We start from the raw sequence: 17,567 nt of genomic DNA, 5'->3' as shown, positions 1-17,567 counted from the left end.
ATGACTAATCTAAAGATTTTTCACAATTGATGGCTTGGGCCATTTTACCTCACCGGTGCGTTTTGTACAGTTTTGTACTAACATAGATGTAAGCAAACATTGTCAAAATATTGAACTCCCGGCCCCGTTAGGCTGACGCCATATTAGCCTTAATAAAAATATATATTTTGGTGCATGAACTTATAGCCTCTTAGTTCGTGCAATTTTTGAAATGCGAACTAAATTTCAAGTACCAAATTTTCTCATCTTTCAAATGAAAGCATCAGAATTGTCTTCCGTAGCGTACTTTTTAATGTAGAGTCAGTTTGAAGCAACAGAGTCCGAAACATAAAAAAAAAGTTCTGTAACTCTGTCATTGTTGAAATTCGAACATATGCGTAGGAGAGAATCTGGATAAAATTTTTTTTTTTCATGTGAGAAAGGTGTTTTCTGACTTTAAGAGGATGAATCAAAAATTAAATTCCTCTTTTATTTTCAAAAAACGAAAAATACATGCAAAAAAACAAATAAAGAAAAAAAAATTGTTTTGACTCGATTATCCGGAGTGAAAAAAATCAATACTCCGGATAATCGAGTCCGACCTGTATTGCTTTATTTGAATAAGCGATTTTGAGGTATTCGAAGCTGTGCTAGCTATTTCCCGCTTATCCCGATCAGAGTAAGACCGCCCCCCTAAGAAAACCAATTTTTAGTTAAATGTCCTTCAGGATTTCGCCTATGTGTTGAGCTGCATATCTTTGAGTATATAATAATATACTACTAAAAATGTGAAACTGTTGATTATATAACTTTTTTGGGTTTTTTTTTATTAATTTTTGAAATGATAAAAAAAATACATTTTATTTTGCTGGCGGGGTAAAGAGGACCACCCGCGGGGTAAAACGGACCATTATGATATAAGACGGAGCGATGCTATTTTCAAACAGTTTAGTCTAGTATAAATAACAGGAACAGTGTTGTCTAAGGTATTAAGTAGGTAGGTAGGTAGGGTTCTTCATAAACTACACACAAACTTCTGGAAAGGCCATCCATATGCCACGTGCAGAGTTTTGAAAATATTCGTGAAAAATTAGCAAATTTTTCGAATCTATAAGGACAATTATCTACGTGGGTCTTAAATCTCTCAAAATCTGTTCACGTGAAGTCTGAATGACCCCGAAGTAGGCATTTCTAGTTCCGATTCGTTATGTTGTTTCGTTCAGCCAGCTCGAATGTCAGTTCCTTGACATCTCGCATTGTGATGGCGTAGAATCAATTCTCCAGCTGCAGCAAATGCTCCACCAGTTCTTGTTCCAGACTAGTGGAAAAAACTGGATCAATGGATCCGAGCTTCATCGTCGGTGATTTATTGCCTTTGATTTGTTGGTGGTTTTAAGAATTCCAAAACTGACTGAAGTTGTCCTGATAGACATGCCGTCATCCACTGCCGCTTTAGCCATATTCAGCTTATCCAACGTCCATTGCATCATTCTTTATGTACATTCGAGACATTTGTGTGTAAAGAGACGAGAAAAAAGATGGTATTTCATTTGATATGAAAATCATTCAATATCACAACGGGCGGCGCTTTTACCCCGTCGAAAATTGTCCGTCTTCCCCCGAGAACACCTTTTGCATTATTTTGCACTTTACGCGCATTTTATATTATATTTTACATACCTCTTCACGCAGGTAGAACCGGAACAATCTATTGAAGGACTGGTATACTGGCAACTAACGGAATATACAGTTTTTGCTGGAGAAATCCTTATTTTGATTACCTTGAAAATTGGATCGTTTGCAACCACAATGGACGAAAACTTTGTTTTGTTCACAATTTTTATATCTCGTGCGCTCAAGTGTTGCAAGGTGTTTCGAAATGACAAGAATATGCTATTAATGCTTCTTGTGTGGCATATTTGCCAAAATACTGAGGATTTCTTATAAAACTAGAAGTGATCCGTCTTACCCCGCCGGGCGGTCTTACCCCGTCTTCCCCTATATGAATAGTGTTTTGTTTCGTTGTAGACAGCTCTACATTGTCGAATTTTTCTAATTAAAGATAACGTGTTGTCATGCTTTTGAACATGATGGGAGAAAGAAAAAATCAAAAATCATTGTAACGCTCACTTGCAAAATCCGTGCGTGAACTACCGAAATGGCTGAATGTTCTCATATGCCGAGTTCTACTGTAACACTTCAGCATTGTTAACGTAGGACTATAGAATAAATTACGGTGAAACGAACATTATATGAATTTAACAATTAGATACAAGGTTAGTATAAGTATTTGATAGCCCTGACAAGGGCCAATGACATCGAAATTCCTCCCAGCCAGTGTTGCCACACCTTCATCTGTACCGAAAGGGGTAAAACTTATTTTCATCTGTATTTTTTCTTCCAAAATCTGTACTTAAAATCTGTGCCATCGAAAATATTCATTGCAAAGAAAATTTTGTTTTATCAGCATGAAAAAAAACCCATTTATTTTCTACAAAATATTGCATTCACTTGTTACAAATACTACATTTGCCCACCATTGTTCCCCTACTTTCTTCTGCTGCCATCCCATCATAATTATTATTGTCGTTTTTCAATTTCAGTAGTCTTCAAATTCAGTAGAATTGGACACATTGAAACCACCAGAGTCCCCGAAGATTTTAGTGAACATGGTTCAGCCTGGAACAAACAATCCATCCTGTTGATCTGAGAAAAATATATCCAAAAAAGCAACAAAGGTTAGATCATTGAGTCTTTGAGGGCAGTCAGTTCACTTGTATTATTTCTTTCAATAATTTGTATCTCAATCTGTACAATTCAAAATATGTGTTGCATAGAAAAATCTGTTGAAAAAATAGTACTCAAGCCTCAGGTTACTCATATGTTTGATGATTGTTATACAGACTCTTGCTAAACTGTATCGGTTGTTAAAAACTTTTGGCTGCCCTATGATCATCGTATTGTTCCTTTGTCCGATTTAGATGTATATTTTTGTTGTTGCTATAGTCAGAAAAAAATACTCGACAGTTGCCGATGAGTGAGGTATTTCTTTTCAAGCAACCGATTTGTTTTTTCATTCATCTGAACCTTCGAAGATTTACATTGTAACGGATAGTCTTAGCTCTGTCGAAGCTATCCGTTCAGTGAGGCCGGAAAAGCACTCGCCGTACTTCCTTGAGAGAATACTAGAAATTTTGAGTGCTTTATCCAGACGCTGTTATGTCATTACCTTTATCTGGGTCCCTTCACATTGCTCCATTCCGGGTAATGAGAGGGCTGACTCATTAGCAAAGGTAGGTGCAATTGAAGGCGATATTTATCAGCGTCAAATCGCCTTCAATGAATTTTATTCTTTAGTCCGCAAAAATACCATCGCTAACTGGCAACGCAAGTGGAATGAAGATGAATTGGGCCGGTGGTTTCACTCGATTATCCCTAAGATTAGCCTCAAACCGTGGTTCAAAAGTCTAGACTTGAGTCGGGACTTTATTCGCACCTTCTCCCGACTCATGTCCAATCACTGTTCGTTAGATGCACTACTCTTTCGTTTCAATCTTGCCAGCAGCAATCTCTGCGTTTGTGGCCAAGGTTATCACGACATCGAGCACATTGTTTGGTCGTGCGAGATGTATCTGGTCGCCAGATCGAATTTAGAAAACTCCCTTCGGGCCCGAGGAAGACAGCCCAATGTGCCGGTGAGAGATGTGTTGGCTCGGTTAGACCTTGATTACATGTCCCATATATATGTTTTCCTTAAAGCTATAGATCTTCGTGTGTGATTGTCCCTACATCCTTAAACCCTCCTTTCCTTCCTTTGCGGGTAATTCGTCCCCTTGCTATAAATAGTAGAATAAGTTGAAATGTAAATACACTATAGATATACGAATAGATTTAAGAAATGAGTGTTCATCAACATTGTTACAATTTCCTTATATCCCATCCTTCTCCTAAAAATATGTCACCCTCCTAAACTCGAGTACACCGCGAGTAATCGGTTTTCCACCTTACTAACCATAGATGTAAGAAAATAGTTTTAAAATTATATTTAAGAATTCGGCTCCTTTAAACTTAAGTAACTGAACCTGTAAAAATAAATGAATTAATAAAAAAAAACCTTCGAAGATAAATCTGTAGGTGTGGCATCACTGCTCATGGTTTGCTTGGATCGTCGGTGGCGATAACGTCACGGAATCCGCTTTATTAGTCTGTGTTAGGGAAACGGATTCCAGGCTGCACAAATATATGAACGATCTCATCAGGCTCCTAAGTTTTGCATTCATGATCTTAGCCAAATCTCCATATTTTGACGTGGGACTACGCCTAACCGGAATATATGAGGGGTACAGTAAAAAAATGAAATGAAATGAAAGAAAAAATTCAGGAAAAAATTAATGATTTCGAATGCTTATGACTCGAACATTTATTGATAGATCGGAAAGATGTTTGCATTAATTGATAGGAAATATTTCAACGCGTCTATCACAATTAACAAAATGTTGCTTCTCATGAGGTAAACAATTAAATAATTGTGGAATGTCAAGCGATATCTAAACGCCCTAACTGCCACATTTTGATTGGGCCGATTTACGGTTTCCCCAACACAGACGTCAAAACCAAAAAGCCTGGGAAAATCGGCATTGCAAATACATGTAAGTAGTGGGTACTTTTGTTCCTACCGGAATGTGCTCCCTAGCAAAACAAAGACTTCAATTCCAAGGTGCCTGGGATATCCGCTTTGCAAATACAGTGCGGACTCGATTATGTACAGTCTTCGATTTCTTTTCACTGTAAATAATCGAGTCAACAAAAATTTTTTTTTATTTGTTTTTATACACATATTTTTCGTTTTTTAATTACAAAAGAAAAATTTAATTTTTGATTCATCCCCTTAAAGTCATAAAATACCTTTTTCATATAAAACATCCTAATTATTTCAGAAGGTGATAGAGGATCACATTTGATGATAAAAATCCTTCTACGCATATGTTCGAATTCCAACAATGACCGAGTCATTGAACTTTCTCTGTTTCGAACCCTGTTTGCCTCACTCCAACCAAACCAAACCTCATTATGCGGAACGTTATGTGTTTCTTACTACGTTTTTGTATGCATCAGAACATTCAAATTGAGACTATAGGTGAATAGGCCAAGCATATTTCATATATGTACTTACTACATCAAATATGATTTGAACAAATTTGGACGAAAAAACGCATAAATCTATCCCATTTAGCTTGATATGTGTGAGTGACCCCACTAAGTGACCACTTTACCTCCAAGCAAAAAAAAAAAAATAGATTTTTCACCTTTTTTTCATCATTAGAATAATAGATGTGTGTACTATTTTTCAATTTTATAGTAAAAGCTGTTTACTATCTTGAAGAACAAAGAGTTGAACTATAATATTCTTGAAGAAACGGGAATTGAATCGGTATGTGGACGCTGGAAATGGACATATTCCTTAGGGTGACCACTATGCCCCCACGTCCTCTACTGTCGCAGTTTAGTCGTCAGATTCCCGACTCATACATCTTCCTCGCCGCTATGAAGGTTATCCACATTTTTTGGTCTTGAAAGAAAGAGAAAGGTTGAATGATATCGGAGAACAAACGTAAACCCACTCTCGTGTTCACATGATGATTACAGTGATAGGTCAGGAAAATGACGAAAATGTACACGAGCTAAATTGGGAACTGCACCCACCGACCTTTCATTCCCTTTCCGTTATGGGATGAACTCTCTAGGGGGAGTATATAAGAAACAGCTCAAGATCATATCGAATTTCGACTGTGTTATTCTTCGCGCCGAAATGTGTTTTGTTTGATTATCTCAGAACCGGCAACTATGTTATTAGATTATGTTGAATAACCTGTATGTGTTGTAGTGGGGGCATTATCCAAATGCTGCTGAACATGCGTAAGTCCGAGCAGACGATCAGATCAACATTTACATGGCGTGAAAATTTGAGATAACCCTCCACAATGGAATCATACAACAGAGACACATGTAAAATGGAGCAGGATTACTAGGGCAATTGAAAGGAAACGCGAAAAAAGAAAACTTTACAAGGGCATTGCCAGCGTTAACCGATTCAGGTTTCGCATTCAGCCGGCATTCTACAGCATATGGTTCCTTGTGGAATGCACGTATATATTTTAAACATTTGTCCTCCTCACATCGGGAATATCCGTACTAGGGTTTTTTTTCGCAGCATCTCACTAAGATCCCCCACTCATAGTAACCACGTTCTGCGTCGTTTTAAATCCACTGAAATCCACATTTTGTGGTTCTTCAAAGACCTTCCATGCGTGCCCGGAATGTTATGTGGCATTTATTAAATTTTTTTTGCTCCTTACTGTCGAGGAGTGGACCGAGGAGATGGGTGATTTTTCATCATCGGGCATGACGTGGACAGCAATGTAACACAAATATGTAATTGTTCCCAGGATTCGTCACAATAAATCATGACACAGATATAACAAGCATGTTATGAACATTAATTGCTAAAGCTATTGGTTATATTGATAATCGAATTTTTTTTTTCAATGAATTTATTACTTTTTTAGATAACAGTTATTGAATGTTTTTTTTTTAAATAAGTTGAATGCCAACTATGACGAATTTTATGCCAACTCGACTGGCCATTGGCAGTAACATCTTAGATTGCAGTGAAACGTTGTGAGTGTAATGATATTGAACATTTAATCAACTTTGCATACTTCAAATCTTTGAAAAAGAATTAGACTACTTTTTGAGAAGAGCCAAAATTGTTTTCATGATTTTTTACAAAAAATTATAACTCTAAAACTATTATATAATATTTACGAAATTCTGGTCCAAAGATGAAATGTCGGAAATTATTTGAATTTTCATAAAACAATACCAATATATAATATATCAGCCATTACATGCCGATTCCGATATACTCCGATATTCTTTACCGCAAAACATTAGACCCGTGTTTTTCAATTTTTTCAGTAGGGTGCTCATTTTCATTTTAAGGTGGTCCGAAGTATCGACTTTTCCCCCTTTTTTCAAAAATTCATAACTCGTGAACTACTGAACCGATTTGGCTGGTCGACATATCAAACAACATTGTTTGCATTTGCAAAAAAATCAGTTCTTGACTTTGTGTGATTGTATTTGTTTATTATAGTTTTCATGGTCCCGGGACCAAGGGCGCGATATTTTTTTTATATATTTTCTTGAAAGCTGATGTTTTTTCACATGTCCGAATTTCAGAGAGGTGTCTTTTTTCGTGTATAAGTCATGATTTTTCAAAGTTAACATGTTTGCAGTTTTCTTTCAATATTCCTATGTGACTATACTACATCTATGCAACCAGAATCCAATTTTTACGCAAGTGTGGTATTTTTTAAAGAAAACCAACTCATAAGCTTCAAATTCATATATTGATCATCTGCATCGGTCCAGCATTTCAAATGTTATGAATCTTTGAATTTTTTGATTTTTTTTGTGATTTTTGAGAAAAAAGGGGATTTTGAGACAAATGATTTTTTGTACCATCAGTTAACATTGAAAAATTATAAATAAAGAACAAAAAATAACAAACTTTCCGAATTTTGGATATGAGATGTAAAAAAGCCTAACCTTCAAGAAAAAATATTTTAAAAAAATAGCGCCCTTGCTCTCGAGACCATGAAAACTATAAAAAACAAATACAATCAATAATGACAAAATCAAAACCCAATTTTTTTGCGAGCGGATGAACCGCGGTGCGGATTATTCGCGACAGCGATTACCATAGTAAATTTTTAGACCTTCCCGGAATTTGTCGGTGAATGATAGGTTCATGTACCTTTGTTTTGGTCATGGCCTTCACATTATCTATCTTCTGGTGTACAGAACCTTGTAGATGGTAGTTTAATGATTTCTGGATTGATAAATACAGTTTTTATGCTGCAATATCTTTTCTTCGTGTTTGAAACCCATTTTTAGTCCTTTATTGCGTTATCCGCGATTTTCGTTTTTCGCGGTGAGCTAACCAGACTATTCCGCAGATAATTGGGGTTCTACTGTACAACATTCTTTCAAGAAAGACTAGCTAATTGGTTTCAATTTGATATGTCGATCATCTACATCGGTTCAGTAGTTCACAAGTTATGAATTTTCGAATAAAAAGTCATTATTAGAAAAAAGGAGAAAAAATCGATATTCGGACCACCCTTAATCCTCCTGTACTCGCGTGCAAAATCATAACACGTATACTCGCGCACGGTGTCACAGACCGAAAATTGAACTTCTCTGTAATGTTGACATTGTGTATTTTTCAGGCTTTATTGACATTTATTTGAAGAAGAAGGTATGATTGAATGAAAAAACTCAAAAAACTATGTTTCCTTCGTCTTTATTATGTTTTAATAGTCTTCTAATTCAGCCTCCTCAAAACAGAGTAATTTTCGATACTCTAACACAAATAACGAAATTCAAAATTTTCACTGTTTTTAATCAAATGTAAGCAACTGAATATAATTAATAGAAGTATAAGGAGTTATAAAATAACATAAAAACGTATTAATCGATTATGGTTTCATTGGAGTATGAATCAGAACATAGCATAACTGCATACTCGAAACAAACATATTTTTTACATTTCATGCAGTTGTTGCGTATTTTTCGGGTCTTTTATCGAAGAGAAGAATGTATAACGACCTTCCAGATAATTACCAGATGATAAAGGTTCTGGAATATGAAGTTTGCATATTCTCCGTCTCTGTATTCTTGGTAAACTAAGAATTAATGTCTTTTTATAGATGGGCATAAAAAGATGATATGAAATGATTTCTAGGAACTTCCTTTTCTTTTTCTTGTTTTCTTGTTGATATTGTCCATTATAAAAAAAAAGAACCTTTGGTGTTGTGTTGTTGTTATCACTCGATATTCTTATCTTGTTCGGTTAAACCTTCCTGTTTAGCTAATGCGTTTACTACTCGCCACAGCTTTCACAGTTGGAAAATTTCTTCCGGAGAAACACTTTACCACTCATTGAAACTAATTGTTGCCTTGATGAGCGCCGAACCGAAGCTGCTCTGTTCTTGATGCGGGTTTTCTGATTGTCGTGAGCAGCTTTGCAAGCCAACTCGAGCACTCCGACGGCCGAAACTCTATAATCGCTGTTAGGTATACTGGTGCTCCGGCACCAATCCGTTCGGCCTAGTTACCCTTGCGGAGCAATCAGTGAATGCGATCAGCAGGGAACTGGAGACCTGCACGGTTCGAGTGAGACTTTGCCTTTCCCTTAACTTGTCCTCCTTTGTTACGTCCACGATGCCGATGCCGTACAACCACACGGTACACACTCACAGGATAGAACCAAAACGGCAGACTCAGCCAGAGGGGCGAGTCCAACGAGACGAACGAATGAGTGTTAAAAGGGAGCGATGGCAAAAAAATACATTCATTACGATTTGTTCGCTCGTTGGATTCACATGCAGGCTAAAAAGGGTCCTTTTAAGGATCACAACATTATCTTCAATCTAAAGAGTTTATTGTTTTGTTATCACTCGATATCCCCATCATGTTCGGCTAAACCTTTCTGTTCAGCGATTGCATTTGCCACTCGCCACATCTTTCACAGTTGGAAAATTTTTTCCCATCCAGCTTTGTGACATGTTGTACAGTAAATTACATTCAATGCGACGTGCCGAAGCGCCACTCAGTGTCGCATTGGAGGCGATTTTAACCTGTAACATTTGCGATGAAAGTGGCACAGTGTCGACTTTCAATGTGGGGTCATAATTTGGATCTCTATGTTTACAAAAATGTCCAACTAAATAAGTCGCATTACATGTCCGTCCAATTAGCTAAATGTCGAACTAATAGTAAATTACTGTACTTTCAATCTGGAAACAATTTAAGAATTGGTGAAAATTGAATAATCAGGAAAGTCCCCAACTATCAATAAGCTCAGAACAACTGCCAAATTCACATACTCATCAGATCCTGGCAAACAAATTATGAAAAAATCAATTTGTGTTTTATTATTATTTTGGATAATGTTTTAGAAAGCATTGAACTGTATTTCCTAAACTCTTTTTTGGAAGGTTTAATGGCCCTGAAAAGCGCCTTGTTTTATGGAATGGTTCCAATTTAGAACACTTAATACTCGTGGTTTTGAAAAAAACCATTTCGAACGCCCTCGATGCCGCCTTGTTCTGGATTTGCCGCCAAAGCAGTTTGTATAAAGAACAAACTTTTTTCTTCTGCTACCTGATGCCGTTTTGCGATTGCGTTTGCCACTCGCCACTCGCTGCAACTGCCTGTTGTGTTGTCTTGATGTCCACCGAACCGAATGTGTTCTGTTCCGAATGCGGGTTTTCTTATCGTCGCGAGCAGCTTTGCCAGCTAACTCGATCACTTCGGCGGTCGAAACTATATAACGCCGGCTAGGTGGACTGGTGCACTGGTACTAACGCGCCCGGCCTAGCTTCCCTTGCGAGGACTTCAGATCAACACGGTTCGAGCGGGATTTTGCCTTTCCCTTCACTTTTCCTTCTTTACCATGTCCAGACATGGCTGCTTGGGTTGGTTTGTTGATGTGTTGTGATGCGAACCGATGTGGTGTACGGTTTGAATGAGAATGATCGTTACGGCAGCGGAGCGGGGATTTTTAAGCTGACTGGCTGGCTCGAGAATTACGCATGTGTGAGACTGCGACCAATGTTTCGTTCATTTTTTTCTTTTTCCTTTCCAATCGTGCTTCATTCTATTTCGCTGCTGCTCTGGTTGCCCGTTTTGGTCGGTACGATTTGAGGAGCACAAAATGGACCAATCAAAAATGGGCACATAGTGCATTTTGACAATGCTTGATATTTCCTAATTATTCAATTATTTATCTCAAGAAAAATGAAATGTTATTCGTTATGATAGATGCGTAGATATATTTCCTATCAATTGATGCAAAAACCTTTGCGATCTATTGAGAAATGCTCGAGTTATAAGCGTTCCAAATCTTGCATTTTTTCCTACTTGTTCAGTGCCTAGATTTCCATTTCACCCCCTATATCTTCCGGTTAGACGTAGTCCTACGTCAAAATATCCCCGAAACTGTAACGGTTCAAAATTACCATAAGTCACCGTTTAGTTTATAGCTTACTGTTTACAATTCTTCCACAAGTGAAATTCTTTCACAAGTGTGTATATGTATGACTATTATATTTAGCAAATAACTATACGAAAGTCAAACATTTATATTTTGCTTTTGAACGTATGAATCTAACGACGAATATATCGACGAATAGTTAATATATGGATCCGTTCAACCCAGTTACAAAAGGGACTGAAATCAAATAAGAATAGTCGTGAAATCTTATTCATTATATTCAATAAATATTCCACGCCACTAACATTAATTTATACATTTCATTCAACAATATTCTAGAATATGAAAAAAGGCACTTGTCCAAAAAAGTTACTCCTATACTCGCGTCGGTGTGTCAGACCGAAAGTGTTAAAAAAGTGGCACACGTCTCCTTTGTACCAACACATGTGATACGCTAAACGATGACGAACGACGAATAACGAAGCTAGAGAGAATCACAAAGTCGTAGTGTTGATATTTTCTGAGAAATGAACGAATTATTGATTTCTCGGTCTGACATGCGCGAGTATAGGAGTGTTAAATGAAAATGTTCACCCTATTGAAAAAATAAAAAATACGGTTCTAATATTTTGTGAAAAGGAACGAAACTACCACTACCACAGAACCAATATATCGGTTTGACATTGAATGGCTAATATAATAGATATTTTTTTAGAGAAAAATTACAGTGAAAAAACATTATTTCAAAAATTGAAATTAATTTTTTTTCAAAAGCGTACTTTTTTTAAATTCTCAAAAAATAATGTGAATAGCCCAAGTCACCCATACATCGGAAGCTGGGTACATGTTATGTTTGAAAAAATTGCTATTAATCCTGATTTTGTTTAATGTCAAGATAGCGATATAGTGTATTCGACAAAGTGTTAGATCGCATTGAAATATGAATATGAAAACACCAACTTTCTATCTTTTATAGCATTGGCATTTTTGTATGGAGACTCCTGAATAATATTTTACTCGTAACATTTTCGTGTGTAAACTCTTATATTTGACATGCTCTTGACATGTTTCTAAAAAGGAAAAAAAGTTTTCAGAACATGTAAATCGCGATGATTTATAAATAAAAATGTTACGAGTTGGACATTAATAGTATTTTTTCAAAAAAATAACACGAAAAAGTGAAATATAATTTTTTTTTGAAATTCTGAAAAAAGAGATATGAATAACTTTTACAATTTCCAACAAGTCGCCTATATATCGGAAGAGAGGCACTTTTACAGAGAAAGGGGCTTCCCAACAACAACTTTTTCATTTTTTTTAATTACTAATAATGTTTAACTGGCAATACTTGTATAAGGTACACCAGGGCAAGTTGAAATTTTAGGGTAAGTTAAAACGGAAATCATAACTTTCACTAGGAATGATGGATTGACGCGATAAAAATATATAGAGTAAACATTATCCTTCAGCCCACCTTATGAAAGCCATTACCAGAATATTGGTAATATAGATTTTTAAAACATTACTGCAGATGTTATTTGTCGAAGATTGCTGTATGAATGATAATAAATTTAAAAAATATGAATCATTTATAGGTTGTTCCTCAGTATGTTCTACATAATTTCTGAATACACAGACATAATACAAGTGAAATTTGTTAGTTTTGCAAGCATTACGTAACGCCATTTTTTACTATTTTAGACTCCTTCTTCTCATCACAACATGAAACAAATCGTCATTTGCATAAAAATGTTTCGATTTAGTTGGATTTATTCCTAAACAATTTTCGATAAGCCACCCCTCCCCCCTTTTTGAGTGCGTTACGTAATATTTGAATATTTGAATGATCCCATAAACCTCAATAGTGGCCATTTCGAGTGGCTCTACTCTGACATGACCGTCTAAAATAGTATTCTTGATGTTATTGTTTCGCATAATTATTCCTAGTATGTTGTATCCATTTTGTGTGTATTAGACTACTTCCCCACATCTCACGTATACCAAAACCCTTTTTTCCAAATGTGGAATATGGAATTCTTTTAATTTTTTGTTTCATGAATCAGTTGTAGATAGTTCGAGAAGCAAAACCGCACATTAAACTCATGATAATTTCGCGTTTCAACTTACCCCGCTCTACGAGACAACGGGAAACAATGCATATGAAATTTTCAAATTTGATATTTTTCGGAGCATCCAATTTGAATCCCTATTTTTTATCGAAAGTCATCTGTTATACCTTGTATATGCTGCAAACAAATTTAAATTTAGCGATCTAGTGATTTTTAAAGATGACTTTCAAGTTGAACTTCGAAAAAAACGTACCAACTTGCCCCGGTGTATCTTATATAAATTATCGCGATTTACAGGGGAACTTCGATATAACGTACCCTCGATATAACGTCACTCGAATATTTTTTTTCTGAAAGAACAATAAATTATCTGTATTTTGATACTGAAGCTTATTTTGTACCTTTAACCAATCACGAAGTACAACTGTTTTGTGATTCCGGATTCTAAATGAATCAAACTTCAATCAACAGCACGAAGGGGGACATCATGAGAAAGGTTGGCTTCGTCTTCTAGTTGAATTTATTCATTAACCTTATTCAAACAACAACACATTAAGGTAATATAAGCAACGTTTCTGCGTTCTTTATTATGCTTCGATATAACTTACAATTTTGAAAGTAAAATGTACGTTACATCGAAGTTACCCTGTACATGCTTTGCAAACTTTTTTCTGTTTAGAAACATGTCAAGAACATGTCAAACGCGAGGATTTACACACAAAAATGTACCGAGTAAAACATCATTTTTTCGGAAGTCTCCATAAATTCCAGAAACTATAATAGATAAAAAGTTGATGACTTCGACAAAAGTTCACATTTTGGACCATTCTAAAAGTATTCGCGGTTGTTCGTCGGTAACTGATGGAATTGTGATTTCACCCGAAATATTGTTAAAAGCAGAGGAATAAATTTCGGAAAAATCACACACTATTATTTGACCAATTCAATATTTAAACTTTTTTTTTTCGTTTGTCCAAAATAAAGAACTGTTATGTTTCAATATGATCATGTGTTCTGCCGTTCTACGCATAGTTGTCCCATGTTCCAAAATCAGCAACTGAGAAAAACGCATTCAAAGTTTTCTAGCATATTTGTCTACCAGAAGCTTTGAGCATTTCAGTTTAGCAATACATCAGGTTTTTTATGAGTAAACCCGTTTACCGTGCCGGTCATCACGAAGGGGGCGCTCCGCTTTCCGCAAGAGCAGATCGCTTGCCACACCATGTACTTTTTGGCAAACTTGGATAATTTCTGCTTGCGAAATCTCCTCCGGAACGCTGAATTTGTCCTCTGCGGAGAAGAACAACAGGCCCGGCAGCTGACGAAAGTCCGCTTTGACGTAGGTTTCGTCGTCCATTACCAGGCAATGCGGCTTCGTCAGCATTTCGGTGTACAGCTTCCGGGCTCGCGTCTTCCCTACCATGTTTTGCCTTTCGTCGCGGTTAAGAGCCTTCTGAACCTTGTATGTACGCAGGCCCTCCCGCTGCTTGGTCCGCTGGACGAATGAACTTAACAAATTCAGCTTATTGGCGACATCCCGGACCGAACTTTTCGGATCACGTCTGAACTGCTTAACTACGCGCTTGTGATCTTTTTCACTGACGGAGCATCCATTTTTGCCGTTCTTCACCTTCCGGTCGATGGTTAGGTTCTCGAAGTATCGTTTTAGTACTCTGCTGACCGTGGATTGGACGATTCCCAGCATCTTACCGATGTCCCGATGTGACAACTCCGGATTCTCGAAATGAGTGCACAGGATTCATTCACGACGCTCTTTTTCGTTCGACGTCATTTTTCCAAATTTACGAAAAATTCACAGTGAAGCATGGCCAACGTGAACTATACACTCTTATCTGATTATAAGCGAAAGCTGAAGATATAATTCCTGAAAATTAAATTTCTACAGCGTTTTTTCCGTGATGCAATTTGATGTGACACACCCTTTATTGTCTAATGAAATGTGAAAAGTTGCCCTCACTTAAATCAATCAAGCTTGATTATAAGTTTAAAAATGCACAGTGGGACAGCTATGCCTAGAATATCAACATGGGACAATTGAACTTGGTGTCGTTTTTTTTAAAAGCTGAGAACAAACAATAAGTTTTTTAGTGTTTTCCGAAAGATTATGCTTGAAAACATAGTTTTATGAAGAAGAGAGTGATCTGCAACACCTTTGTATAATATAAATCACATTGTTATTAGCTATTCACTAACAAGGTGCACACGTGTTCTGTTAATTTCTTTTTAGTTTTTTGAGAACTAGTTCGTTCTTCCAAACCAAAAATGAGTGCATTAGCTCTGCTAAATGCGTGGCATAAAATTCTTGTACTTGAAACGATTTATTTATTATGGATCTACAGAAAATACATGGCGAGACAGTTATGCCTATAATATCAACATGGAACAATTGAGCGTGTTGTTGTTTTTTCAAAAGCTGGGAACAAACAATAACTTTTCTGTGTGTTTTGCAGAAGATTAGTTTATGCCTAATCATCGTTTTATGAAGAAAAGTGAAAATTGTCAAAAAGATATATAGGACAACTATGCGTAGAACGGCAGTGTTACGACTACTTAGGAATAACGGATAACGGTAAACGAAATGCTGCCATATGATTCCCACAATCCAATCGACGAAAAAAACATCGACCTAACATAGACCGTAACGCTCTTTCTTGGTCGAAAATAAGGAACAATTTATGAAACGAAATGGCATCACTGGTGATTGATTTTTTTTCTCCGCTAAACTGTCATCTCACACCAAAACAACTAGATCATACAACTAGTGAGTACGGAATCTATTTTTGCTTTTCATTTAATAATGATTTTATTCTGTTTCAGTTATGAATCGATCGGTGAGTGAGGAAACATGATTCCCCCCATCACAATTCCGCAGCTGGTGCCAGCACCGAGAAAGAGAAATGGGGCTAAAGTCCAGTCGAATGTGAACCATAATCGATACCTGAGAGGATAAAACTCGTGAGATGTTTTTTTGAAAGTACGGCGGATTATGATCCGATCAAGTAAGTATGCTTCTGATTACAAACTGCCTAATTTAAAGAAGTATTTGCTCCGATTTTAATCGCACTGTTTCCATTCGGTAGATATCGTAAAATTCACAGGACGTAACAAACCGCTGAAGTGCCCATCAATTAGTTGTCATAAGCCCGGAGAGCAGCAACAGCAGCGGCAGGACCTGGCCGTCGATGATATCTCGAAAACTTTACCCATCGGAGGTCCCGCGCTTTACGCAAAATCGAGAATCCTCAGCCACACATATGTATCAAGGAGAAAACTATCAACGGCAAGGAGACATTCATCAACATTCTCTGCTGATCTTGAGTGACCTGTATGGTGGTTATAATGATTTGAAAATTTAAGAAACTTATATATATTTGTATTATATGTTTGTAATAAAATGTTATTTAGTCATGTGTTTTCGTTTTTATATATAATTTTATTCCAATAACAAACCAATACAAACAAGCAGCAAGCAGTGCTGGAAGCAGCGCTGCAAGCAGGTCGACGCCTTGCACATGTTGGCGAAAAAGTGGCGTCAAGTTGTTCGATGAATGCATATGAAAGGTCGATAACTCGATTGCAAGGTGGCAGCATTTGAGGTCGATTGTTGACATTTCATCGACCCGATCTTGACAGGCAAAACGGAATGTGGGTTACCATGGGATAATTGATGTTACGTTACGTTACGTTTACCTTATATCTGCATCACAATTTACCCGCAACTGTCTTTTTGACAGTTGACACAAACTGTGGTCACGGGCGATTGAATATTTATATATCCACTAGCTGACCCGGCAAACTTCGTCCCGCCCGTCCCGTCCAATCGCAGAACTGTTCATTGATTGATCTTCTAATCCACCCTTTAAAATTATCCCTAAATCGACAATTCCTTTCTCTGGTTTTGCTCTTATCAACACATTCGGCGATTCATTTTTATTTATATAGATAGAAGACGATGTTGGAGTACGTTTTATCACATTCGAATCCATTTCCTCTTTCGAACGAAGATCAATTTCGATACCGACATCAAGTTGACTAACAACGCTTGTCAATATGTAATTTTAGAACACATGCGAATCGAATTTTTATCCCATTTTCCTTCAGAGTTTTCCGAAAATTTTCAATTGTCATGTCTGGTTGGAATATGTGCATTATTTTTATGGGACCCCCTCTCCTTCCCAGAGGAGGAACGGGTGTCATACCACCATAGAAACGTTTCTCGTACCTTAAAACCCTCACTTCCCAAATTTGGGTCCATTTGCTTGGTTAGGTCTCGAGTTATGCAGAAGTTTGTGTTTCATTTGTATGGCAAACCTCCTTTAGAGAGGAGGGAGGAGTGTCGACCTATCATAGAAACGTTTATCGATCCCTAAAACCTCTATATGCTAAGTTTGATTCCATTTGTTTGATTAGTTCTCGAGTTGTTCAGAGAGAGGGGA

At 36.9% G+C, this 17,567-nt stretch overlaps 1 protein-coding gene and 1 long non-coding RNA gene across 2 annotated transcripts in view; one reads left to right on the top strand and one right to left on the bottom strand.

Annotated features, from left to right (window-relative positions):
• LOC129765058 (gamma-aminobutyric acid receptor subunit beta-like) overlaps positions 1-17,567 on the bottom strand; it is a 76,213-nt gene that overhangs the window by 36,729 nt on the left and 21,917 nt on the right. The gene's annotated exons all lie outside the window — the stretch shown is intronic.
• LOC129765064 (uncharacterized) lies at positions 15,862-16,445 on the top strand. Its single transcript, XR_008741347.1, has 3 exons — positions 15,862-15,892; positions 15,949-16,130; positions 16,212-16,445. It is a non-coding gene; the product is annotated as an uncharacterized LOC129765064 (long non-coding RNA).

Source organism: Toxorhynchites rutilus, chromosome 1 (assembly GCF_029784135.1).
Source record: "Toxorhynchites rutilus septentrionalis strain SRP chromosome 1, ASM2978413v1, whole genome shotgun sequence".
NCBI lineage: Eukaryota > Metazoa > Arthropoda > Insecta > Diptera > Culicidae > Toxorhynchites > Toxorhynchites rutilus.
This window is presented reverse-complemented; position numbering and strand designations above follow the sequence as displayed.